Source organism: Amblyomma mixtum, chromosome 9, assembly GCF_055824585.1.
Source record: "Amblyomma mixtum isolate Tamu chromosome 9, ASM5582458v1, whole genome shotgun sequence".
In the NCBI taxonomy this organism is placed as follows: domain Eukaryota; kingdom Metazoa; phylum Arthropoda; class Arachnida; order Ixodida; family Ixodidae; genus Amblyomma; species Amblyomma mixtum.
In genome coordinates this window covers 123,677,137-123,704,599 of record NC_143020.1, presented here as the reverse complement: position 1 = coordinate 123,704,599, position 27,463 = coordinate 123,677,137, and the positions used below count along the sequence as shown (strand labels likewise).

Here is a 27,463-nt window from a genome sequence, read left to right as displayed (position 1 = left end):
CTACTACACTGCTGACAGTGCCATGTAGAAGAAAGCGCTCTTTTAACCCAGAAAGTCTATTAGTGAAAATTGTGTAAAGTCTTAGGTGAAACACCCTGAATATATAACGCAATAATTCCACAAATCATCACGTCGCGACTCTCTCCACCAATCGTGAATTAAGGTGATAACGCGCACGGCTTATTCTCCGAACGTCCGCTAAACGCTATAACGTTAAAATTTGGAGTCCGATTTGCCACCGCTAAATCAGTCAGTTGCAGACTGAATTTCAGTCACACGAGTCACCACCGACGAGAACAAAAAAAAAATATTATGTGCAATGGGTGATGAAGCATGAGATGATTGTGAAAGATAATTAATCATCTAACGAAGCTCAAAACACATTTTGCAGATTACAACGTCAACATTATTAGCCCGTGAAATTAATTAATTTCATTTGTCCGAACGAAACAACGAAACACCACTGACAAATGGAACGAGAGACAGACACAAGCGCCGTAATTGCCTACTTACAAAGTACACCTTTAAGTACTGACAAGATTAAACTTTTTTTTTGACATTCCAATTCCGACACTGGACGCTTTCTTTATTTTTATGGGGACCAAAACTCCTAAAGCTTTCAAATTTCAATTCAGACTGTGCGAACAAGGAACGTCGTTGAGTTACAATTGAATGTATAGCGCACTGCTCGAATAACCGGTGTAGTGGGTCGTCTCCGATACATGCTTTCTACTAAAACAAAAATATTGGTCTGTAATTCTCTTTTCTGTTCACACGTCAACTACTGCCAAACTTGTCTGGGGCACAACTACATTCTCTAACACGCAAAAAATATTCTATATGCAAAACATATGACAGGCATATGATATGTTTTGCATATGATAACATGCATATGATAACATGCATATGATAACATTCATATGATACACATGCAAATGAAACATGCATATGATAACATTTCGTATATGAAATACGAAATGTTATCATAGTAGACGTGGAGGAAACTGGAAGGTTGTTGTACCACGCTTGAATTCTGGTATGGAGCGATTGTGTTATTCTCTGTCATTTCTTTTAAACTACTATCAGTCACTGAATTTTGATTTATTTAGTTGTTCCCCTGTTAAACTTAGAGACATGTTTGCTGATTGACTAACCTGATTTCATCTATTCTGGTGTTTGTTTTACCTGGCTCAGGACTTTTTTCCTTTATTCTGCACTGATGAAGTGTCTTGATTTGTTTATCGCTTATTCATTATCTGGTGCTGTCTAGACGCTGCCTCATATATGGGGCTGCGGACTCGTCAAGCCGCCAAATGGCAGCTTTTTTTTCGTAGCCCTCCATCTGTAGCACCTGATGGAAAAAATTCGCTGTCGCTTAGCTTGGTTAAGCCCGGTAATTGCGAAAGCAATATCCGCACCTACGCCATGGTTCAGCTGGTAGTGTAGCTGGTGGTGGTGCTTGTGGTTAGACTTGTGGTCATGGAGGAAGGAAAGAACTAAGGAGAGGCCCTGACGTCACTTTTTGTGAAGCCGCCCCGCAACCGGAAGTTGGCTCGGCTCTCCTCCCTATCTTCTTTCTCCACGAGCTACGGGGCGGGGAACGCGCGCGGCTCGCAAGCGCTTCGTAAAAGAAAGGTATAAAAAAAACCGCGCCGCTCGCCGCTACACTCCTACACCTCCCTCCCCGCAAACACGCACCTAGCCACAGACCGGCGCACAGGTGCGGTGAACCTTTTCCGACGCCAGGCGAAGACGACATTGCGCGCCGCTTATAGCTCAGCTCACCATCCTCACCGGGCTACCGTACACCCGCCGTGTGGTCTTCGAAACGCGAGCTCAGCATCGCCGAGAGCGGCTTCATGTTTCTGTACTGCTTGGTGAGGTGCGAAAGTTCGCTGATCAAAACAATCAACGCTTCTTCGCGTGTCGAAGCGCGGTTCCGGAGTGCCACCTTCTCGCGAGATTCATTTCAATCCATCGATCGCTCCGCGTAACAACACCAAGTTTGACGAACAAAATATCAAATGAGCGGTTATTTGCTGCATTTAAAAGCAATCTTAGATGCGTGCATAACGTCACGACGCCAGGCATGTAGACTTTAACACGCAAGGCCGAACACACCGTGCCGAAAGCCCGTCCACCGCCACCGAGAAACACTCGGGCCCCTAGCAACAACGACGCTAACGACGTCGTACGCCGTTGCTAGTGGCCCGAGTTTTCTTAGCAACGACAACGTTGCTAGTGGCCCGACTTTTTAAGCCTAAATTTTGACGTCACTTCCGCCACATTCTTGTCAATGCATTGGGAATACGAAGGGCCTCTCCTTAGTGTTCCTTCCTCCATGCTTGTGGTGATGCATCGGTTATACAATCCAATCCATACCAATTCAATCCAATGCAATCCACTCCACTCCGATCCAATCAAATGTAACCTAATCTAATCTAGTGTAATCTAATCTAATCTAATTTAATCCAATACAGTCCAGTCCAATCCAATCTAATGCAATCAGGGTCAAATGAAGGTCAATGGTGGTCACCGCCGCGGCACGGCAAAGGCGTGAAAGTGCAAGTAGTATTGCTTTCGCAAAAATAAAGATTTGTTTTGATTGTTATGTCACTGCAGAACTCTGCCGGTGCTTTTCTCCGCGTACCGCGTACCTTTACTAGAATGTCCTGAGTGCGTAGCGCATTGCTCTGGCATTAAAGCCCGCGCTCCCCGCAATGGACCACGGCCGACGCAAGCGATGGACGAACAAGACAGCCGACGAGGGCAACGCACAGAGAGCCGCTGAGTGATACGCGCGCCGAGAGACGCAACAGCCGACCGAGCAGACGGAGGAGCTCTCGGAGATGGGACGCGTACACACGGCGAGTAAGCACGCAAGACCGCGGCGATTTTCTCGCGCGATGAGCTGCCCTTTTAGCGCCGGTCAGCTGCGGCGGGGCCTGCCGACTGACCCGTAGCACGTAGAGAGAGTTCTTTGGCCGGCAGACAGGCGAGCTCTTGCGAAAGCTACGAGCGCGTACCGGCCGACTTGACGAACACGCCGCGCCTGTGTGTGTGTGTGTGTGTGGGTGGGCATGTTGAAAGAAACGCTGCACACAAAAATAGCAAAACGCACAGACGACACATGTGGGCTGCGCTTGTCCGTGTCTTCTTATGCTAGTGAATCTGGCCCCGTTTGCGTTCTCGTTTTTCTTTGTTTTGTTTTGTTTTGTTTTTTACTGAGCGCCAGACCGTCTAACTCTCTCGTGTGTGTGCATTTGGGTGTGTCTGGATGTGCACGCTCGATCTTTTGCTCTCCTGCGCCCCCGAGTGTCTCTGTGTGTCTTTGTCGGATTATGTGTTGTGCGTGCGTGTATGTGTTTTTATATGTGTACGTACTATCAGCAACGAATGGAGCGCGAACGAGACAGCTGAAACGCATACAGCAAAAAAGAGATTGTATCAGGGGAAACCTCGTTACTATCGCAGGCTAACTTCACTTAAAAAGCGCCAAGACTCTTCTTTAGAGAAGTTAATAAACCCGGCTTGAATTTGCTTTGCAGGGCACTTCAGTTTGCTTGCTGGAGTTTCATTTGTAGTACGTGCATGTGTTGGTGTCCACAGCTGTCTCATTTCGTTCTCGGTTCTCAGCCAAGCATGGACGCAAGTGCACGGAAAACCCGCCACTTCAAATTATACCGGCAGATAGATCTCGCTATGCTGAAGGACATTTCTCATTATTGCGTGAGGTTCGTCATGTGGTTCAGCTTTGAATTGGATGAAACATCGCTGTTCGTCTTTAATTTTCCTTTGCTCGTTTCTCTTACTCGAGGTTTTCTTGTAAATAGTCAACGTGCAAAAACATAAAATAAAAGAAAGCCGGCAAAAGGACAAGGAAGGAGCTTGCCTTGCTTTCGCAGTGTATTCCTCATTTTGTTTTTGACCATTTTACATCTGGAGCTTCCAAGCTCTTCAGTCACGCCATAATTGCCTAAAAAGGAAAATTGAATGCGAGCAACGTGGCTGAGAGCGGAAAAACTTTACTCTAATCTGTTTGTAATAAACAAGAAGATAAGTTCTCAACTTTTCTGTTGGTGAGTCGTTTTCAGTGGCATGCTAAGGCACAACGGTATAAAAACGGCTATAGGGCAGCAAGGAAAAAGCATGCACACCGTGCAATTTACTCCTAGACATTCAGCGTTAAGTCTTCGAAGCGCGCGGTCACATGTTGTTAAACTACATTTAGTGCTTGAGCTATCACAGCCAGATCTCCCCCCACTAGTATTTCCAGGTCATCGTCGGCACGAAATCACCCCATCAAATAGCAATGTGACATGGTCGGTAGTTCACATGAGTTATGACGATAGATCATGTGACTCATTACCAATGTGGGCTGTTTTACTCTTCATGGTGCAAAAAAACAGCGCAAACTAATACAGAAAACACAGAAAAGGGGGGGACACTACAAGCGCTGACTCGCAACTGAGGTTTATTAGAAAGAACAGAACAGAATATATACAATAATCACCCACGACTGCGTACGTCATAACAGATTACGTGCAAGGCGTGCAAGATGATCTAAACAGGAGCAGCGCGCGTGTGCACCCGGTTATTTAAGTACCTAAATTCTAAATCTGACAAGGCCACTGAAGGATCACTCACGCACCGTTTGCCGTTTTTTCAGACAAAGAACGCTTCCATCCGCTCCCGGGTCACCTTATCTTGGTGGAAAAAAAGCACGTTAGTTTTTGGGAAAAGGGGTGTGCATTTGCAAACCCGGCAGTGTGCGGGAAGGTTGTCTCCCCTCTTTTCTGTGTTTTCTGTCTTAGTTTGCGCTGTTTTTTTCCACCATGAATTCACACCAACTAGCCCAAATGTCTGCTTTGCTACTGTTTTTCTCTTATCGTAACATTTAAATGAACAGGTTACTTAACGACTGAGCTCCTTGTCTCACATTCTTTCCCTGAAATTCGTGTCTCAGTACTTAAAAGCCGTGCCTACTTTCCAGCCATTCTTTCAGATAAAATTTCGACACATCAGTTATTAAATAACAATAACAATATACTACTAATGATTTACGCTGAGAAACCCTGAATGATGGAACAATGGTTGCTGATTCGTCCGCGTTGAACTACACCAACGCACACCAACTCGAAGCCGCCGGTAATCAATCCATTGTGCGAGCAAACTCTCTAGATGTCGGGGATGATGACTCGGGAAGCGCGTGGATTCCATTTGTCTCCAAACCCTAGTGGAGGGAGTCCTTTGTAGCCAATGGTCATTGAACTCGGCAAGCAGAAGGGGTATCTCAGTGAATAGCCCGTAACAAAACGGCATCGCAGCCTAGCAGAGGCAGTTCGCTAATGCTCTCGCACTTGGGCAGTCGGGCACTCAGTCTTTCACGTGGCCACGTGTGATCCAAAAGGATTCCTAATTGCAGGTGCCCACTTGCAAGGCAGCCAGCCATCGGCCTGCACCTGGACTGTGGTGTAGGTACATAGGTGAGGACACAATACGGGAAACGCATTGGACGCAAGTGGCCAGATGAAGCACCAATGACGCAGCTAAAACTAGGCATCAGCGTAAGGATGAAACTTCATCGGCAGAGCGAAAAAACTGCAGAGGGCAGTTAAGCTCCGCGTGTTGGGTTTTATTTTTTTTTATTTTTTTATTTTACCCACAGCGCCAAGCGGCATTACAGTGGGGGAGGGTATACATAAAAAACAAATAAAGCATAAGCAGTGTTAGCCACAGAAACAAGTCCAAATTGCATCAACACAAAGAAAAACAAAAACATAAAAATTTCACAGCACCACGAAATTGAAATGGTTATTACAAGGTAGAAAAGAAAACTTCATTGGGCATAATACAAGCAATGTCTGAAGACAATTTGTTCCAATCGCGTATTGTTCTGGGAAAAAAGGACAATCGAAATACATCAGTTTTTGAGGCAACCTCCCGTACTTGAAACTGTGGTCTACGCGGTCAGATATATAATGAGGTTCCAGTATATACTTCGCTCTTTCAATGCCAACAGGACAATGATAAATCGCGTGAAAAAACTTGAGTCGCAACTTATGTCGACGCGTTAAAACATATCTAAACTATCGGTTTGCCATGCTATTGCGCGGTGCCTGTTTCTTGTAGCTTGGTCTGCCTGCCACCGTTCAGCGCAATCACGGCATACTCGCGCGTCTATTTTTTGTTTATTTATTTATTTTGGAGCGCTTATTAATGACCTGATGCGCATTGAGGGAGGCAAATAGGCGTACCGCCCTTTTAGCCCGCATGGGCTTTTTTTTTTTTTTTGCACGCGAAAACGCACCGCTTGTGATGCGTACGCGGCCGTGGCGCCAAACTTGCACCATCCAGGCGCACGAAGCGGACGCAATAGACGGTTGCACGTGCAAGTTAAGTTCGGCATCAGTAATCGACGATTGAATTTTGCGCTTCTCCTCAATGCACCGGAGAAGTGCACAGAAATTCCGCTTGACGTCACGGAACGTATGATTTCAAATTACCGCTGTCGTCAGCCACACCCTGCCCTGACTCTCTAGACGCTGCCTAACAACTCCCGGCAGGGTTTGCCTTCGGTGTCGTTGGTTTTTCTTTAATTCAAAGCAGGCGTTTGTGCGTTGGCAATGTACCGATACCTTCGATGACGTCATCATGCGCCCGCCACTTTGCGTTGTGCGCTGCGGAGAAGCCTGAAGGGCGTCGGGACTTGAATCGACGATTACTTTACTATTTCAAGTGCTAGCCCAAACGGACTTCGCATGCTTTACCTGCAAGTTTCACAAATTCGACCCTCATGTGCTCGTTGATTTCTAAAACCTATGCAGTTTTCCTTTAATGCACAACGAAACTCTGCCGTAACTTTCGACGGATGCAGTCCCAAAACGGGTTAGTTTCACCGATCCTTTCCAGAACGGCTCTCCTGCCCGACTTACATAATGTTTGTTACCATCGCATCACAGCTCTGTTTATTTTATTTTTTTTTTACTGCTGCCATGCTGTGCTGGATTTAACAAAGTTTCGCATTTATGATTGCAGGCCTTGTAGAGATATGCGGTCGCCGGATTCGCAAGGCACAAACTCGGCTCGTGAAACGACGGTGTTCACCAATCGTTTACGTGGCCAGCCTCTGGCACTGTTAACCCTTCCGACTTTTGGGTCACGATCACCTTCAAGTTTGGTTACGGCCAACATTCCTGTTCTTTCAAGAGCCGTAATAAGAGTTAGCTTTTGAGTGCTAAGCGCAGCCCTCAAAACTTCCAAGGAAAGTATCGAGTACTGTTGTTGAGAACAAAAGATTTCTTTGTTGCACTATTTCATGCGATGCCTCAAGGCTGAGAACTTCCGTGCAAAACTAGAACGACAACCACTCTTGCTCAAACAAAGAAGGCACTGAACTACTAACACGGACGCCTTCGCATTGGAATTCAAAGGTGATAGGGAGTTGGTTGAAGTGCAGCCATTGGTGCCGCTTCATTGTCGTGATCGTCATCACCGTCGTCAGGTTAAGTCCAAGGCTAGCCGAAGGCCTCCGCCTTGCTTCTAGGCTTGTGGTCTTGCCAAGCACACCTCAGAAAATTACGTAATCTCCTCGTCTCTTCTCGCCTCATCGGATTCAGGGGCGCATAACTCGTCACCGTGCACCTTGTGAGATGCAAGCGCACTTGAAAGGGACTAAGCAGCCAAAATTATTTCTGAACCCGCAAGAACAACCTCTTTCATAGGCCACGCGTAGCTTCGGGAAGTTCAATCCGACGTAACGCATACCAACATCTTCGCGAAAAAGTTTGTAGCGAAGCAGCATCGCTGCTGTCGGTACTGTTACTACGGCCATTAGGACTCTAATATCTTTTCAGCAAGCAATGGCATTCAGTAGAACCTCGTTTCCACGAAAGCAGTATGTTCTGCCACTGAAGCAACCGCAGCTGTCCTAGTATACACCCCGTTGCGCTGTTTGCGCCTTATCTCTTCTCACTGAAGAATGACGCACAAACGAACTACGAATAAAAAGCTTATCAAATTTCCCCGCTCCTTCTTCGTCAAAGTAGTGCAAATTGTAACCAAGCGTGACAGACGGTGAGAACAGAGCGACGCCTTGGAATGAGGGAGGAAACACTTCACGCTTCGTCGCAAGAAAAGAAACATTAAACGCTTTCTCGTCGAGCGAAAGCAAGCCCGATAAACAAGCATGACTGTTTGATTAAATCTTTTTGTAGGCCGCGCAGAGATCGTGCGCGGTAAAGTTCGTCTGCCGCATTGTCCGAAAAAGAAAGCAATGAAGGAAGGAATGGATAAACTTAAACGAAACTTCCCTTTTTTTCCACCCTTCCTAGTCAAGAGAGCTGACCGAAACGTTGCTAAGCAAAAAGTGGTCTTTGATGGAAAGCCACGAAAAACAAATTGAACCGGCGTTAAAACTAAAATGAATCGATGAAGCTCAGACGAGCTCAGAGCTTAGTCTGAGCTCGTCCTATTTGCCTCTCTACTGCGTCTTGTCTCCTGCTCAGTTTTATGTTTTGTATTCATGTCATACTGTGGTGACTGCAGTACGGCGAACAGGAAAACAGCGAGAACGTCTTCGAAACGAAACTTTTATTCGGGCTGACTTGCGCCCGCAAAGAACTGAATCACTCGGCGGCGGCGTAGCAACAAGCGTGCTCGGCGGTCGTCGAACAGAATGCCCGCCGCTGTCGGCCGTGCTCTTTTTAAAGCAGATAGCGAACCTTCGAGATAAAGCGTGGAAGTTACTAGAACATTCTGGCACAAAGTAGAATCGGCTCCGCCTGGATGCGATCAATCGAGATAATTCTAGTCGCGTCTTGCGTCACAAACGAAGCGATAAAGCGGCGTGAAGACAGCCTTGAAGCATGACCAAATAAACACAACAAACAAACGCTACAAAGTTTCGCGGCAATACCAACTAGCCCCTCATCGTTCACTCTTGGAAACCTTTAGCGTTGTTCTCCGCTTTGTGCGACAAAAGCATTTGTTGGGCGAGTTGGTGTTTTTGATGATCCATAACTACAGCGCAAACGACAGGACAGAGATGAAGAAGGGACACCACACAGCGCTGACTCACAACTAAAGTTTATTGGATGCCAGAAGGTATAAATACCTCCCTGGCGGCCAGAAAGAATGCAGTCGACACTTACATGCGTGACTGACATAATAGTGTACCAGTCATATGCCGCCAAGCAAATCACATGCGCGAGAATACAATATAAGCAGTGACAGAATACAATATAATCAGTGAGCAAGCACTTGTCAATATTCGCAATCAAGGTATCTTCTTTCTTTTTGTGAGTCAGCGCTGTGTGGTGTCCCTTCTTCATCTCTGTCCTGTCGTTTGCGCTGTAGTTATGGCTCCGCTTTGTGCCACCACCACTATCATCATCATCACCATCATCAGCCTGAATACGCCCACTGCAGGGCAAAGGCCTCTCCCATGTCTCTACAATTAACCATGTCCTTCGCCAGTTGCAGCCACCGTATTCCCGCAAATTTCTTAATCTCATCCGCCCACCTAACTTTCTGCCGCCCCCTGCTACGCTTGCCTTCTCTTGGAATCCACTCCGTTACCCTTAAGGATCAGCGGTTATCTTGCCTTCACATTACATGCACTGCCCAAGCCCACTTCTCCCTCTTGATTTCAACTAAGATATTATTAACGCGCGTTTGTTCTCTCACCCACTCCGCCCGCTTCCAATCACTTAACGTTACACCTAACCCAAACCAAACACCGCAAAACTCTGTAGAATCTATTTCTGCTGTGATATTCCACGAGGATGCGAGTTCGCTAAGCTGTATGCTCGTGAAAAATTAGGAGGTGATTGATAGAGGCCTATGATTACGAGTAGTTGAAGATCCGGAGACGACCAATTGTAAACCACTCCCTTGACCTGTATGCGGCTCTGTGAATACGGTCACTTATATTTCACGTCGTCTCTGTAGCTTCTACGAACCTACGGGCAGGTATTTTGGGGGAGCTGGTTTCAGACATTAACTCGTTTGAAGGAGTCCGCCTGACTCCGTCCATGTCATCCGACGTTTGGTCTTATAGAATCCACTCTGTCATTTCTTTCACTCCAATACACGGCCCAACCAAGTACATTTCTTTCTGTTTATTTTCAGCTAGGATAAAACGAACTCGCATTTCGTCATTAAACCGCGCTGCTAATTCTGTGCCTGTCATTTCCGTTTCTCCAACTCGCTCCCGTCTCTGCAATCTTACTTTGCGAAGGTTTTTCTTTCGCCTCCAACTTTCCACGCTACCAGTGAGCCCCGGAAAGTTACATCGATTACGCACTCTTCTTTTGAGAAATACAGACCAGCAGCTGTACATATTTCTAGTATACACTTTTCCAAAACTTGGCACCGGGCAACAGACTGCAGTGCAGAGAATATCGATCTGCAGTAATAAATATTCAGGAACCCGGATCGCCAGAACTTAGAGCTGATGAGATTCTCCGAGCGCCAAGTTCCGAGAATCGAAGTGGTGGCCTTAACAACCGGGAAGAAGGTTTCGTATCGATGTGTCAGCGCAAGCAGTCCGCGCATCCTTTTTCATTTCCTGGTTACAGCGTATTCCGTAATGTGTCTTCTCAGGCAATAAAGGAAAAAGAGCGGCGGCTCTGTGGTCGAGCATTCTTCACGCATTCGGAAGAGGCTGTGTTCGATCCTCAGTGTCGCCACCCTTGCAAAAAAAGTTTTAGACAGTCTATAGAGTGTCTATAGAATTCTGTTTATAAAGTCTATAGACTGTATATAGACTACTCCTAGACAACAGTCTATAGGCAATACAAGTGCCATAGACAGTCTATAGACAATCTATAGATTTATGGCCATACACTTTTAGTAGACTTTCGTCTATAGACAGTCTATAGGCTATGGATAGACAAAAAGTAATATCTATAGGAAGTCAATAGAGTCAATAAAAAGTCTATAGGCTGTCTATAGACCATTTTTATAAGGGCAGGTACCCACTGGTTATCTGAATGGTGCGAAATTTCCCCTGGCCTGGTGCTCGGCTCTTCTCGGGTGAAATTCTTGGAAAATGCGCTTTGGCCAACGTCACCCCCTCGACGGACAACTGATCTTCGAATGAAGGAAATCTGCCTTGTGCTGTAAAGCCTACTGTGGCCCTCTTTTTTCTTTGGACGAGGTGGGGCCAGAAAAAGTCTTTCCACGCACTTCACCCGAGAGAAGCCGAGGCCAGACGGCTCGCAACCATCAGCAAAATTTGGTTCGCGATGGGATCGAGCTTGCTTAACTGTCGGCTGAACTGGGCTTAACGATTTAAGATCGAGGTTTGTTGTTGACGTCGTGGACGTTAGGCGTCCTCCAGTCAGTGTCTGCAATCCTTTTTCCGTTTGTCCGGCATGATCTTCTCTTTTATTCTATTCTTGTTTCCTGGTGGTCGCCTCGAAAAGGGAAGAGGTGAATGCATGCTGAAACCTGGACGTGGGAGAAGCGAAAAAAAATAAAAACATGCTAATGCGTGGAGAAACTAGAGACCGGAGATTTAAAAGCTCCCATTTCGGCCTTCTTGGTGGCATTCGGTGCGTCTTATCGGCACAGACCACACAGTGAAGCGTCGCCATGGCAACGATCAGGGCTCCGCGCTCGTCTCGTTTTCGTCGGAATGCAATTGGCTCTAGAGGCAGGATCGCCCGCAAGGCCCCGACTGCTGTCGGTTCTCCTTTACCCTCCCCTATTGCGTTTCGTCTTGCGACTCGATGCCTGTATAAGAAGCCGCGAGCTGTCTGAAATTGCGGCGGGCATCTCGGTTAAGGCGCCCATAGAAAACCTTGTGTGTTTCACTGACCCTCTTTTCTTGTTTCCGTGCGCTAACAATATATGGGTCACTAACGTAAAGGCCGTGATGTGCGGGGATGCCCATTCGCTGCGCAGCAGACAATACAGAATATGTACAGCTTTCAGCAGGATTCGAACCTGCGGCGGTGCGGCTCGGGCAGCTTCGCATGCCGCTGCTTTAAACCAGTCGGCCATGGACGCGTTTTTTTTTTCGTTATTGCATGAAAGTACAACAGCACTGACAGGCTTCTAGCCTTACTTCACGAGGTCGCCTCCCACTAACCCGTCATTCATAGTCAAACCAGCATCCTGCTATCACTCTGCCCACACATCAGAATTTCGCGAGACACACACATGCGTGCTGTAAAGCCAGCCAGACAACAGGTCGGCCTTGCTCTGACTGTACCAGATGTATCACCTAAGATACTGTCACGTTGTAGTGACGACAGTCCAGAGGTCAGGAAGACAGCAACAAAACTTGCAAACGAAGCTCTTTATTTGGCCTGACTTCCGCCCGCAAAAGAACTGAATCACTCGGCGGCGGCGTAAGCAACAAACGTGCTCGTCGGTCGTAGAACTACGAATGCCCGCCGCTCGCGGCATCGCTCAATTTAAAGCCACCAAGGAAACTTCGAGATAACAGGTGAAGATCATCTGCAGTAATCTGAAAAAACGTAGATGCAGCTCTTCATGGCTGTGATCAATCGAGATTAGTCCGGTCGCTTCTCGCGTCAGGAACAACAAAGATAACACCCATTTGCTGCGTGCTTGAGTGCGAACGAACGGACACTACAATGATACGCTGCAATGTTCAGCAATTTTTAAAATAGGCTTTTTGAGTTTGAGGAGACACTTTTTCGGCATAGCATTGTCTGCGTTGCAGCGCATCGAAATACAGCTAAGACCTCCCCGGCCACCCCCTCATCGTACACTAGATTCAAAATACAGCGCGGTCTGGCGGCAAGTGCAGACAAACTGCTACATCTCAACCCACCTCCGTCATCGCCACCGCCCTACCTTGACCATCCGACTGTGCTCAACAAGTGGCCAAGGTCACCTGCATATACTGGCTGTGGGAATGCACCCAAACCACCCCCTTCCTCATGGGAGGCTCATCTGCGAGTTGCTCAGCCAGCGGGCCAAATGTGACTAGTGGACAGAACTCTCCGTGGAGCAAAGGCCCGCGGACTCTTGGGGCAAGTACGAGCCCACCACTGAGGCCCTTTTGTTCTTTTGTTAAAATAAAGTTATTACCACCACCATGCGCACCCTCAAAAAGAAAAGGCGCATAGAAGCGCCACTCAGGAGCGTAGATTGTTACACGGAATGCCAGGGGTTTGAACTATCGCGGAAGGGTAACAAAGAGTTCTGATACCGTTGATGTGCCATAATAAACATTGTCTCCAACATGTACTCAATATACAGGGTGTTTCACCTAAGACTTTCTGCAATTTTTAAAAATAAGCTATTTGAATTAGATGCGCGCTTTTTCTGGCATAGGATTGTGAGTGTTGTAGTACATCATAATGCAGCTAAGACGTGCTAACTAGTAGGCTTGTTAACCAATATTTAATAGTTAACTTTTAAACTATTACCGTTGGGCTCCTTAATTATTGAGAGGCATGTAGCCCACCGTAAGTAATGTCTATATCCGTTTTTAGAATTTCGAGAACGCAATTATCCTCGGCGCTGTGGCCCAACAAATTTAGGCTATTTCGAGGAGTTAGGTTCACTGGAGAGGTTGCTTTGCCTGCAAGCTTCTCAAACCGCATGTATTTTGGCGCGATGTAGGCGAAATTTGTTGGGCCACAGCGCCGAGGATAATCGCGTTCTCGAAATTCTAAAAACAGATATGGACATTACTTTCGATGGGCTGCATGCCTCTGAATAATTAAGGAGCCCAACGGTAATAGTTTAAAAGTTAACTATTAAATATTGGTTAACAAGCCCGCTAGTTAGCACGTCTCAGCTGCATTATGATGTACTACACCACTGACAATGCTATGCCAGAAAAAGCGCGCATCTAATTCAAATAGCTTATTTTTAAAAATTGCAGAAAGTCTTAGGTGAAACACCCGGTATATTTTGCCTGCATTTTCTATGCGACGCAAGGAGAAAATCACAACTGCCAGGAATAAGAAAAGCAAGTTTAATAGGGCAAGTGAAGCCAAATAAAGATAAACAAAGCTAAACCAGGGCAAAACATCTTTGCGCACCTAATTAAGTCGCATTTAGCTTAGCCAGGTAAATCGGGTGTCATTTCTATTTGGTATTTAATTCCTGATTAAGTGCCCGAAGGAACAATAACGGCCTTGAATTCTTTGTTGGAGATACCGCGGCCATTAAGAGCAATCTTTTTTGCCACATTTCAGTGTAAATGAAAGGCAAGACGAAGATTTCTTATTGAGTTTCGGTAAGCATAAAGTGAAGTGCAGCTCCATGAAGCCAGATTCGGCGTTGAAACTAGGTTTCAGTTGGTGTGTCTCATTGCATGGCCAATGTTCTATGCGTAATCTAGCTACTTTTCGTGGTCACTAGCATGTAGTGGTAGTTACGTAAACGCGAAAAAAATAGCAGTCTAATCCGTTCTACGACCAGATCATTCCACTGCAGAAATACATGCGTGCTGATCCATGTTCTGTTGCCACAAACAAAGCACAGTTTTTTTTAGGAAACTTACTTTTAATCACGCTTGTGCTCTGTGCTGTCGCGCAGGACAGCGATTAAAGGCACATGGTAACTCAAGTAAGACACATATTTCATGCTGCTTACATCGATGTGCCGTGCAAAAATGCAATCAATGCAGGATGAACTTCTGGCAATGACTTGAAAGTGGTTGTTAAGAATTGTAACCCCGAGTATTCCGCGCATGAGCACTGGCAACCACTGTGATTTCTCAGCGTTAACATTAAAGTCGCCGCAGATGATGAGGGGAGCGCCTGCGCAATGCATGTGCTCACACTCGCGTAGTTCGTAAAAGCCGTCACCATGAAATTTTTTATGTCCTTTTGAGTTCGTTATCGGTCTTGTTGATCGTCGACATCCAAGGTGGACGCTCTCGCTCCTCGCTTCCGAAGGCGTTCTTGTTCTCGTTGGTCTTGAAGGTTCAAAGTTCTCGCTCGTCGTTTTCCAAGGCGTTCTTGCCGTCGATCCTCTTCTGTCCTCAAAGATTGCGCCTGGCTCTTCCTCAGATGATCCCGTTGCCTGTCCTCTTTAGTGGTCAGTGTTCTTGCCTTTTGCTTCCGAAGACAACCGCATTATCGGCGATCGGCAGCAGTACTCGTGGAATGTTCCGCCGATGACGACGCCATTATGTGAAGTCTTGGCGTCTTAGCAGCATAGTTGGCAGTTCAAATCAAATCAAATTCTTTATTTCTGCCGTGTAAAACATACAGACAGCGGAGGCGCAGAAAAAGCTGTGAGAGACAGCTTGACTAAGCCGCAGCCCCCTTTCGCTTGGCAGCAGCATGACAGCAAGGCTTTTAACACAAAAGGCAGTTGTGAAGCGTGATAACAGGTATACAATAATGAGCAGGTACAAGAGAAAACGAAAGAACATTATACAATATTGACACAATATTCACATTGGGTAAACACAGGTAATGACAGCAAAGAAAAAAAAGGAAAGGGAAAAAAAGGCACAAAACAAAAATCCTACATGCTAGCATACAAAGCACGCAAAGACCTGTTTGACGAACTGAAAAGGTCAAAATTATTATATACATACGCGTTTAGCAGGGAAGGAAGAGTAAACTGCAGGCGTTCTCAACCCGAGTTTAACCGTGGGGTCGGGACTATCCATATCTCCGCATACCTTGTTGTGTAGCTTGCATCTCGGGTATGTAGTTCAGCAAGTTTACGTGTGTGGTTTACATTTCTACGTGTTTCGAGTTTAAATCGGACACTCAAGCGATATTTATACAAGTTGTGTATTTTTAGCACATCGCTTTGTAGAAAGAGATCTTTGCTTGGCGAGTCCCAGTGGACATTGTAAACATGACGAAGAAACTTTTTCTGAAAAATGTAGATACGCTGAAGACAGCTAACCGTAGCTGTGCCCCACACTAGATGGCAGTAGCTTAAATAGGAGTAGAAAAGTGAATTATAGAGGAGTAACTTTACTGTTCTTGGAATGACGTATCTGAGCCGACTTATAACTCCGGTTATTTGAGCCAATTTCGTGACAATATGGTCCGTGTGGTGTTCCCAAGACATGCTGGAAGAAAAAACTACTCCAAGGCATTTCAATTGTTCAACTATGTCTATACGTCGTGAGTTTAGTTTAATCTCGATGGGGGAAGGAAGTACATTGTTTTTAGGACGAAATATGACAGCTTTTGTTTTCTTCTCACCAAAAAACGACCAAAAAACTAACCAAAAAACGAACCAAAAAACGAACCAAAAAACGAACAAAGCAAAATCACAGTACACTGTACTGGGGCGGCTTCAGTGCGAAGGTAGGCAAGAAGCAGGCTAGAGACCAGGCGGTAGCCGACTACGGCATAGGCTCCAGGATTAGAAGGGGGGAGTTATTAGTAGAGTTCGCAGAGAGAAATAACTTACGGGTCCTGAATACCTTCTCCGCAAACGAGAGAACAGGAGGTGGACGTGGAAGAACCCCAGTGGTGAGTCTACAAATGAAATAGACTTCATACTATGCGCTCGCCCTGGCCTCGTGCAGGATGTGCAGGTCCTCGGAAAGGTCCTTAGCAGCAACCACAAAATGGTAAGGTCTCGGATTAGCTCAGTCGAAGAAGAAATGGAAGAATTCGGCACAGCGGAAACCCATTCAAAAATTTGCGGTAAGAGGGAAAGTAGATGAATTCAGAATGTCGCTGCGGAACAGATATTTGGCTTTTACTGAGGGAGACGATATTAATGTTCAAACAATGAACCATAATCTCGCGGCTATCATTACGGAGTGCGCCGTAGAAGTAGGCGGTAGGATGGTTCGACAGGATACCAGCAAGCTATTTCACAAGACGAAAGATCTGATTAAGAAACGCAAAAACATGGACGTATCTAACCCTACGGACAAAACAGAACTGGCAGAGCTATCAAAGTTTATGTATTAGCGCAAGGTAGCCGACATGAGAAAGCTTAATATGGAGAGAATCGAGCATTCTCTAAAGAACGAAGGTAGCCTAAAAGCCGTGATGAGAAAACTAGGCTCCGGTCCACTCGACGACGATTTCTTCAAGGCTTGCAGTAATGAACCACCAGTAAAGGGCATCGTGCTCTGCTACGTCGCAGTGCGGTACCCTAAAGAACGACAGGCTCAGGTTTGGACACAACAGCGACTAATTTCCGGTGTCGGCTCACGTGCGGAAAGACATCGCGGCGTACGTTATCTTCCCCAATTGCCGGGACCATGTCGCGGGAACAAAGGGCCTCGTTTCCGGTGGCTCTTCGGCGTGCCGAGCACCGCGGCGTGCTGGCGGGCATCTTCCCCAGCCATCGCGAATATCCGCCGCGGTGGCTCAGTGGTTATGGTACTCGGCTGCTAACCCGAAATACGCGGGTTCGATCCCGGCTGCGGTGGTCGGATTTCGATGGAGGCTAAATTCTTGAGGTCCGTGTTCTGTGCGATGTCAGTGCTCGTTAAAGAACCCCAGGTGGTCGAAATTTCCGCAGCCCTTCACTACGGCGTCTCTCATAGCCTGAGTCACTTTGGGACGTTAAACCCCATCAACCAAACTAAACCAAACCAACCATCGCGAACATCTCCAAGGACAAAGGACACTTCCGCCCTTTTCCCGACCTCGCGTTCCCACCTTGCGCGACGGGTGTCATCTAATGAAGAACAGGTGTCAGCAGCACGTGGGAACCATCAGCTGGCCAGATAACTTTGCCTGCCGCACGACGTTATCTCCATGGCATCCTACTATCCCTCAGGCTAGAGACGTGACGGGGGCGTGTCCATAAGCGCGGGGGTATGAGTGTGTGCGCACAAGTGAAAGTTTCAGACCTCTCCCAACCCGCCGTGGGCGTCCTCAACCTGGAGAATTTAGAGAAGGAGGGCGCTATAAAACTCGACAACGAATGCGGTCGCATCACCCACTTTTGATCTTTACGCTTGTAAAACTATAAATAAACTCGGTGATCTTTCGGCACCAACGAACTCCTTCGCTCAGCGGCACTCCTCTCCTAATCGTAACGGGCGTCGTCTTCACCATGGTTCTTTTGAGCCGCGACCCCGAACCCCACCTACAAGAATGTCAAGGACTTGAAAAATTACACACCGATCAGCTTACTATCCGTTGCCTACAAGGTATTTACGAAGGTAATCGCAAATGTAATCAGGAAAACCTTAGACTTCAATCAATGGCAAGCTTTCGTAAAGGATACTCGACAATAGACCATATTCGCACTATCAATCAGGTGATAGATAAATGCGCAGAATATACCCACCCCTTTATAGCGTTCATTTATTACGAGAAAGCATTTGACTCAATGGAAACTGCCGCAGTCATGCAGGCATTGCGGAATCAGGATATAGAAAAGTCTTATGTGAAAATGCTGGAAGATAACTATAGTGGGTGCACAGCTACCATAGTCCTCCACATGAACGCGTAAACGGAAGGCGTATTCGGAGGATCGTAGGCAATTCTCCTTTCGTTAGTGAGACAGTAATTACCTGAAACGAAAGACTCTAGTCGTGGTTGCTGCGGAAAAAGTGGGCGGAATCGAAATTTGCAAAGCAGTTTTCTGGCACAGTTCACGAAAATTAAACGAGATTGTGTACTAAAATTCTCGCTTTTTGTTGAGCAACTTTGTTGAGCAGCTTTTTGTTGAGCAACGAAATGTTGAGCAACTTTTCATCTCGCTTGATGGATCAGGCACAGTAATCACGCGACCAAATGAAAACTAGCTACAAATCAGTGCCGGAATAAGTCACCGAAATCTTCCGGCTTAGTTTCGGTAATGTAGCTGGACACCATGCGAAGCTACCATGTCCACCAAAGCCCCCAGCCCTTAAAAACAAAGTTTTCGACATTCTACAGAGCGTCTATGGACTTCTGTCTATAAAGTCTATAAACTGTCTGTAGACATCCTTGAGAACAGTCTACAGGCAGTACAAATGCCATCCACAGTCTATAGACAATCTATCGATTTATGGCTATACACTTTTAGTAGACTTTTGTCTATAGACAGTCTATAGGCTACGAATAGACATTTGTTAGGCTGGGGCAACCAAAAAGGAAATAAAAATAATATGCCCCTGCCTGCACCGCGTACGCACAACAGGCTTCTACGAATAGACAGAAAGCAATATCTATAGGAAATCAATAAAGTCAATAAGAAGTCTATAGACTGTCTATAACTCATTTTTGTAAAGGAGAGATTTCGCCTCACGTTCTGCGACGCCGCGTATGGCACTACTTACAAACCGCGTGAAAACCGTCCCGCACTTTAGTGTATAAATGAGCTATGAAATGAGGGCGATGTATTTCTCAATGACTGAGTTGAGCAGGTGACGCAAGGCCGCCCCCTACATCGTCTTCCTGGCGGTAATTCCTAAAACAGAAAAAAAAAGGTGCGCCACGCCACAGCAAAGGAGCACGCACCACACGCGCCGTTAGAAAAACAGGACTCCACACCGTTACCACGCACAACTATAGTCATTACACGCATCGAGAGAAATTTTAGACCTCAGTGGAGCTAATATTAGCGTAAGCACGATGAGCAGGAAAATGTGTTACGCCATAACTTTCCGTGCCGCGCAATAGGGCGCTTAACAAAAGCTGCGCGGTTCCCGGCAAAACGTGCATTTCGCCCACGACCGGTAACAAAGCAGACGACACTGAGGGCTCTAGGAAAACCAGAGGTAGCAAGAAAAGGCTTAATGCCCAGTCTAAACGGCTGCAGTAGGCGCCGGTCCCTTAAGCGGTGAAGAAGCATCATTTATTATGCTTACGTTAAGCGACCCAAGGGGAAAAAATACGTCGGCAGTGCCTCTGAGAACATTGCCGCCACGGCATTCCCGTGGAAATTTGGTTTCAGAAGCGCGTTCGCCCCGAACACAATTAACGACTGCGATGTTGGAACGAGTCTGGTAAAAGGACAGAACTTTCGAGCTGTTGTTGTGCTCGTAAAATAAAGAGTTTACCTTGCGAAGGTCTTATAACAATTGACTGCTCCGTTTTGTCTATACAGCGCGCAGCGAAATGCGATGGGTGCAGCACTCAGTTCTGTTATTCGGTTTCATTTGAGGAGGACGGCGCAGTTCGTGGAGGAGCTTTTATCGGGTTACAAACTGCTGCTTCTTTGCGTCTGGCGCTGCAGCTCACAATTGTTCGTAGCGCAGCGGAAGGCTCGAAGCTGCACGCGCGCACGGTGGTGGCTTCCGCAGATGCGCTGTTCTCACGCACTTGCGGGTTAACACGCCACACAGGTCTGAAAGCTTTCACATCCCGTTAGTCGCTTCCCCAGTAACGTCAGCGAGTATGCGGGTGCGCACCGTCTTTTGGTGTTTTCTCTTTGCTTGTGAACCTTCTTCGTCGGGCTAGGCGAGAGCCTTTCACACCGCCTCGATAGATGGCGCAGTAGAACCGCGACGATCTGTGGAAACAATTGAACCCCTCATACTCAAATGTGATGGCATCCATCCGGATGTCGATGCAGGCACAGTCACTCTTCCTGTGGCCCTAGGGTTTAAAGATAACAATGGTCATGTAAATAAATCTGCGGTGGAAGTTAGCAAAAAGCGATTGGAGGATTGGTGGCTGAAAAGCAGAGATGTGACATAAGGTTAGAAGTGTAGGAAACCGTAGTGAAAGAAGATAGCGAATCTTAATGATGATTAACAACGCAGTTGATCAAAAATAAAGAAAGAAAAGCTGAGCACGGTGGCAAATGACACCACCCCGTTTCAAAGGGGGCGCTCCTATCCATCCATCCATCCATCCATCCCTCGATTAGAAGCGTCTGCTGGCGTCTTTCTATCCACGCGTGTATAGTGAACGTACGAGAAGTAACGCCTTCAATTTGCGATCAGCCTTATGGAACTCAGCTCGTATACACAATGTGAGCAACTTCTGAGCCAGCCTGGCAGCGGTTCGTCTGTCATCTTTTCATGTGATTAATGCTTGGAGGGTATATGACAGTGCATGCCTACTCCGTAAGTAATTTTTGCAGGCCTATCTTTCATGAGGCTTTGCCATAGTTCTGAATTTGACATTTTAGTTAAACGAACACCGAGTCTTCTTTGCTTTCGTTGAGCGTCCTGCATACACAAAACGCTACGAGGACGAAAACGCGCCGCCATAATACGCGCCAATCCATGGAGCCTGGTAGGCCTAGGTCGTAAGACGCCACCGTTCTTGCATCGTCCCTTCTTATAAGCGTGAGGCGTTACGAGACAGGAGGAGATGGAGAGACGACGTGGTGCGCGGTTGTTCAAGTGGAGGTCGTAGAACGCAAAGCCATGCTGTTACGACAATACAGCGAGCTGCAAAGCTTGCACCAACTAATAACAGGGTAGCGCCGTTACAACACCCTAGCGAAACAAAATAAGAGCAGTCGTCTCTTGACGATTCAGACGGCACCATTCAACTACCGTAAATATGCCCCTGTCTAGTGAATCACATCACACAAAGACTGCGCTGCTGGCTTTAACTTCAGGTTCGGCACTACAGAGCTGCGGATAGCCTTGCAGCAACCTGACTAAATGACACTGCTTTCATGACATCGGGCGTGTGTAAAATATATTATCTCGGAAGGGCTTTTAGGTTTTCAGTGTCAGCCACGTGACACTGCTCCAACTCCGAACATTTAGAGCTTTACCCTCTGTTCTAGCTCGTGTCGCAGAAAATCCGGCGCCTGCGGCGGCGTTGACCGTGAGCGAAAAATCCAGAGAAGCAGCAGGTGGTCAGCCTATGTCACGTGACCTTGTGACGTCATCAAGCACCGGATTGCGAGCAAACTGCGCACCGTGGCAGGTGGCAGTTAAATTAACGACTAGAGGTTGCCCGCGAAGAGCAACGCACAAGCCCCACAAATGGCAGCGCCTGCCATCACAGGGCAGTGGCTCAATGCTTAACAGCTGTAGGAGTGGCATAAGGACTGCTGGGGAATGTATGAGTGTTAAGTAGCATGACCAGTTCTAATAAGGGAGTAATTACTCATTGGCATCCACCCGAACGCAGCCATACGGCTACAAAGGAAAGCCATACAGCTTTCTCAGAAACTTCGCAGTTAAAGAAAAATTCCTCCTGGCCCGGGGTTCGAACCAGGGACCATCATTCACCGGAGCAGTCGCTCTACCAATTGAGCTAACCGCGACGTCTAGCATATCGTAGGGCGAGAGCGAATTGATCAGTAACTCGAAGTGGAAACAGTGTTGGTCAAGAGTGTTGATGGTCCCGGGTTCGAACCCCGGACCAGGACGAATTTTTCTTTGACTGTGAAGCTTCTGAGAAAGCTGTACAGCTTTCCTTTGTAGCTGCATGGCTGCGCTTGGGTGGATGTCGATGAGTAATTACTCCCTTATTACAAATCTACTCCACCTTGGGGGATTCCCCTAAAAACATTTGACCAATGACCAGTTCTGCATGCATGGGCTTTAACCCACTAAAGCTATCGCGTCGTGGACTTAAGCCGTAGGTGTCCCCTCCAATTCGTTTTTTGTGTGTTTTGTTTCTGCAGTGTGCGAACTTCAGATTAAATCCATAATAGTTCGCACTAGCTGTTTTCTTTCGGGCCTGTGATGTCCAAGCAGTGAAAACTTCTACGCTAAAGTTCTAAGCGTTAAGGCTTTCATTGCTTCTGGCGGCTCCTACACTGTTGAAATACTGAACACTTTTATGTTTGTTGTGAAAACTAATACCGCTAAAAAATTAACGATGGCAAATGAGGCTAATTTCTGAATGGAACGTCTAGAGAGAGAGAAATTGCCCTCACATACTTCCGCACGTAGCTCAAATCAAAAATTTGAAAAATTAAGGGCTACTAAATGAACTGATTTTCTTACAATGCTGCTTTTATGCCGATTCCGATGGCATTTTTATTCGTTTTTGCTGAATCCGCTATGTTATTCATATACACGGTGTCCAGGCTAACTTTAGCCAAGCGTTAAGAAATAAGATATTTGAGGTAGGCCAGGGAAACCACTTGCATACAGCTACCAGCCGACTTGCGCATCTAGGCAATTTTTGGTATTGCTATTAATTAAGGAGTAATTAAGATAATTTTTCTAAATGCGTAAGTATTGACTTTAGACGGCAGATGTGAATTGCAAAGTTGTAGAGCACCTACAGAAACCCGCATTATATTTATATGCGATAAAGAAAGCCTCACGCGTATCGTTTTTCCAGGCTCCAAGGAAAGCCCGCGAAATACAAAAAAAAAATCATGTGACTAGCGCATTCGCGCGCCAGCATTGTGCTGCTCTCAATCCTGGCTTCAGTGAACGAAATCAGCTGCTGGTATGGCGCGACGACCCCACTGCTCCGGCAGGCCGATATGTCGACGCTGGTTGCGGCGCAACTTGCGGCGTCATGCTTCTCCGCCTCTCCCCTCTATTCCCAATTGTTTGCCTGTTTATTGCTTTAAAGTTCTCCGGGGCAAAATTCCAAAATTTCCGCTATTTTCTCACTAAAGCGAACAGGTGTTTCCGGCACTACCTGCATTTTTTCTCAGCTTTGTATTTTTACCGTCTTCCTACGAATCTTCCCTATTCTCTAATCCTCTGGCTTGACTTAGCCGAAGACCCGATTTCCCTACCTTCCCGCAAAGGCCTTTTGTGTAATGTGTTGAAGTGAGTACCTTCACTTTTCATTTTCTTTGTTTCCTCTCGAGGGAGCTGTCATGCTTGCTATTTTGCCCTCAGCCCACGATCACCCTTTGCGCCCGTGCTTAAAGGTGCACTGAAGAGGAATCTGAACTTGTCTTTTTGCCGCGGGAACTCGATCTACAAGTTCCGAGCTTTCTTAGAAGCTTCCATTTATTGCCCTGCGTGGCCGATTTCTCGAATTAAATCGAATTAACGTCCGGCTCCCGCTTTTTTTTTTAATTCTCCCCCGTACGATGGGCGGAGTCGACCAACGCGTGGAGCGCCTTTCACCCAGTCCCGTGGCGGCTTGCCGCTCTGCCATCGGCGGAGTAATACGTAGTAGTCAGTAGTAGCAAATAGTCCGCGCGTATTTTTATTTCTTCGGGCTTATTTTGCGGCTATATTATCTGCGAATGAAGCTATTTATTCATGAAAATTTAAAAACAAAATAAAGCGAAAGCAAAGCCTCCACGGAGCTGGCTGAAAGGCACTTCACGCGTTGGTCGACTCCGCCCACCGTACGGGGAGAATTCAAAAAATAAAGGCGGGAGTCGGACGTTAGTTCGATTTAATTAGAGAAATCGGCCACACAGGCGAATAAGTCACAGTTTCTAAGAATGCTAGGAACGTGTAGATCGAGTTCCCGCGGCAAAAAGACAAGTTCAGAATCCTCTTCAGTGCGCCTTTAGGCACACTTTCTTCACAGGACTCTTGGCACCTTCCCTGCCTGCCTGTTTCCGGCGCATTATTTCTTTGGTGAAAACGGCGGTGCGTCGTATGGTTTCGCCGTTTCGCGCGGCGTTTTCTTTGTGTTCGCCCCATCGGGCTTCTTCTCTGCCCGACAGCTTTCGTAGACAGGGCGGAGACACGAATTCCTCTCCAGGGAAGTGTCTCTGACACGAGAGGGGTTCGTGAACGACAGACGCGCCCAGGGCGGACAAAGAGGCGTGTCCCTCACGGGGGAGAGCGGGGAGAAGAAGGAAAACACTCGGAGGAGGCGTGTCTGTCCCGTTTTCCAGCCGGAGGGTTTACTGAGCTTCTCCTGTTTACGTCCCTGCCGCACAAGGACGCCTGGAGGCCTGGAGGTCGCTATACCTCCCTTTCTCTCGCGTTTCTTTCTCTAATCCGGAATACGAGGTACATATTTGCACACGCTCGGGGTATATTTATATACGGCATATACAGGATGGATGGAAACAACTTTATTAAACACACAAAAAAGATGCCCAGGCTTAGATTGGTTAAGCCAAGAATGCGTTGCATATTGCGCGGTCTTTTTACGCGAGGTATTGCTTGGCGGCACTCGATTTTCTCAGCAGCTTTTCCTCCGTGACGTATGGATGGATGGATGGATGGATGGATGGATGGATGGATGGATGGATGGATGGATGGATGGATGGATGGGTGGATGGATGGATGGATAGGAGCGCCCCCTTTGAAACGGGGCGGTGTCAACCGCCACCATGCTCAGCCGTCCTTTTTTTCTTTTTTATTTTCCTTTTTTTTGTTTTTTTTCCTGTTTGCTGTGTTTGCAATTCTCACCAAGAATCATCATCTTTACCTACGGTTTTTCCTCCGGCTGTCGTGACGTCACGTCACGTGGTTTGGTGGCTGCCCGGCCACTCCCAAGGGCTGAACTGAGTGATTGCAATATGCTACGCATAAAAAAATCTTCCAGGGTGGTCCCCTACTTGTCCAGGAGTCCACGGGCTTGTGCTTCACGTGAAGCCCGATCCACCAGCCATTTCTGGCCGGCGGGCTGAGCGGTCCGTAAAGCAGCCTCCTATGAAGAATGAGGGGGATTGGGGATGGGGGTACAGCCTTTGGGGAAGGACATTCCCAAAGGCAGTGGAAAAGTGTGGATCTGGGCACGCCACAGGTGGTACATTCAGGAGGAAGGGCGGGGTGAAAGCATGAGAGCCGGTGGGGGGAAATAAAACAGCCTGTCTGTAATTGTCGTCATGTGGCGCTGGATGAGGGCGACAAGGTACTGTGGGGTGGTGGCAGTGTCATGCGGCTGAGTTTGTAAAATGTGGTGATTTGGTGATATGTAGAGAGGACCGATGGGAATTACGCTTGCGGAAAACAGGCAAGCTATAGTAAGACTCTGTGATGCTGAAATCCAATAGACACAAAACGTAGCCTGGTTTGACAGAGGCGCAAGTGGGTAGTTGAGTTGGGGGTTACTAAACTAAGGGTTGTCGTTAACTTCTAGTCCCATTTTTTGCGCTTTTTTCTGCTCGTCAGGTAAAGAAATTTCTGGGGATAGGAGGTGGTGGCTCATAGCGTACACTCATATCGACAAAAGGCGCTGATACAGAGGAGTTCTGGTGTGATGTTCTGTCAATGTTTCTTATACGCCTTGGAAGTGGGCGAACTCTGTAGGAGATTTCTTTTTTCTTTGCTTATATTGCTTTTGTCGGCCTTGAAGTGCGGGGATAGTGCATTGGGGATTTCTGTGAATTTTTTTATCTGTTTTTGTTTTTCTTGGTTTTGATGCAATTTGAACTTGTTTCCGTGTCTGGCACTGCTTATGTTGTTTGTTTTTTATATATACCGTCCCCCATTGTAATGCCCCTTGGCGCTGTGGGTAAATAAGTAAAGAAATAAGCAGCCTTGAGGAAAGATAAGGAAGGAACAGGAAATCAACTTGTATGTTTCAATGCCTGCAGGCTACGCCCGGAGATCCCAACGCAAAAAGGATCCGAAAATTGCACTCAACACAGACGCCGTTTTCTCGCAGCATGCATTCTCGATGGCACAACACGCCAGCGCAGAGATCTCTGCCCCCTCCTGTGGGAAGTACTTCGCCGGTTGCGATGCACCGCCATTTGTTATATGAAGCAGAGCTAGATTGGCGTTCCGCTTAGACGCATAACAAGGGCGGACTATGGAAACGCACAGAAAAGCTATGAAGTAGAGCTAGATTCGCGTTCCGCTTAGACGAATAACAAGGGCGGACTATGCAAACGCACAGAAAACCTGCAATCGGCAATGTGACCTGGACAGAGCTTTAACAATGTTTTCGAATGGTGCGACCGATGGGGCAAGATTCTGAATGCTGATAAATGTGTTTATATGCCGATAACCCGAAAAACCGTACGTCATAGCCACACATATAAATTAGGCTCTTAGGAGAAACTATAAGTAGCAACCTATCGTGGAACTTGCACATAAACAATATCTGCTCTGCTGCATTTCTAAAACTGTGTTGCTTAAGGCATAAACTAAAAAATGCTCCTTCTAACATTAAACTACTTTGTTATTCTTCAATAATAACACCTAAACTGGAATATGCATGCATAGTGTGGGACCCGTATACTAAATTTAACGTTAAAAATCTGGAAAGAATACAAGAAGAGCCGTCAGGTTTATTTTTTATAAATATGCAAGGACTGACTCCCCAACCACTTTAATGGAGATTAATAAAATTGAACTACTTGAACATTGGAGAAGAAAGCTTAGGTTAGAATTTATTTCTCTCTTATTGCATAACAAACTTGGTTTGGATCCCTCATCATACTTAAAGCCGGCACCAACCAGACAAACTCGTCCACACCATCCCACTTCTCTAACCCCTATATTCGCTAGAACAGACACTTACAAGTTTTCGTTCTTTCCACGCACAATAACAGATTGGAATCAGATAGTTAAATCATTGTCTCATGAGTTTTAACCAATTATTGCTGTATTGTGTTGTTCTTTTTTTGAACTGTTGCGTTTTTTGCCGTGTTATTGACTTGTTCGCCCACCCTGCTTGGACTCAGTGTCCGCAGTATTTTGTAAATAAAAAAAAATTGTCAGGCTACCACATGGCAACGTATTCTTATCACTGGTTTGTTTTCATCTATGAAACAAGGCGGCTGTGGCGTGAGC

At 46.7% G+C, this 27,463-nt stretch overlaps 2 protein-coding genes across 2 annotated transcripts in view; one reads left to right on the top strand and one right to left on the bottom strand.

Moving 5' to 3' along the window:
* The window catches only part of LOC149331073 (galanin receptor 2a-like), a 207,744-nt gene that overhangs the window by 94,478 nt on the left and 85,803 nt on the right, over positions 1–27,463 (bottom strand). The window lies entirely within an intron of this gene.
* LOC149331074 (uncharacterized) overlaps positions 1–27,463 on the top strand; it is a 437,932-nt gene that overhangs the window by 410,085 nt on the left and 384 nt on the right. The window lies entirely within an intron of this gene.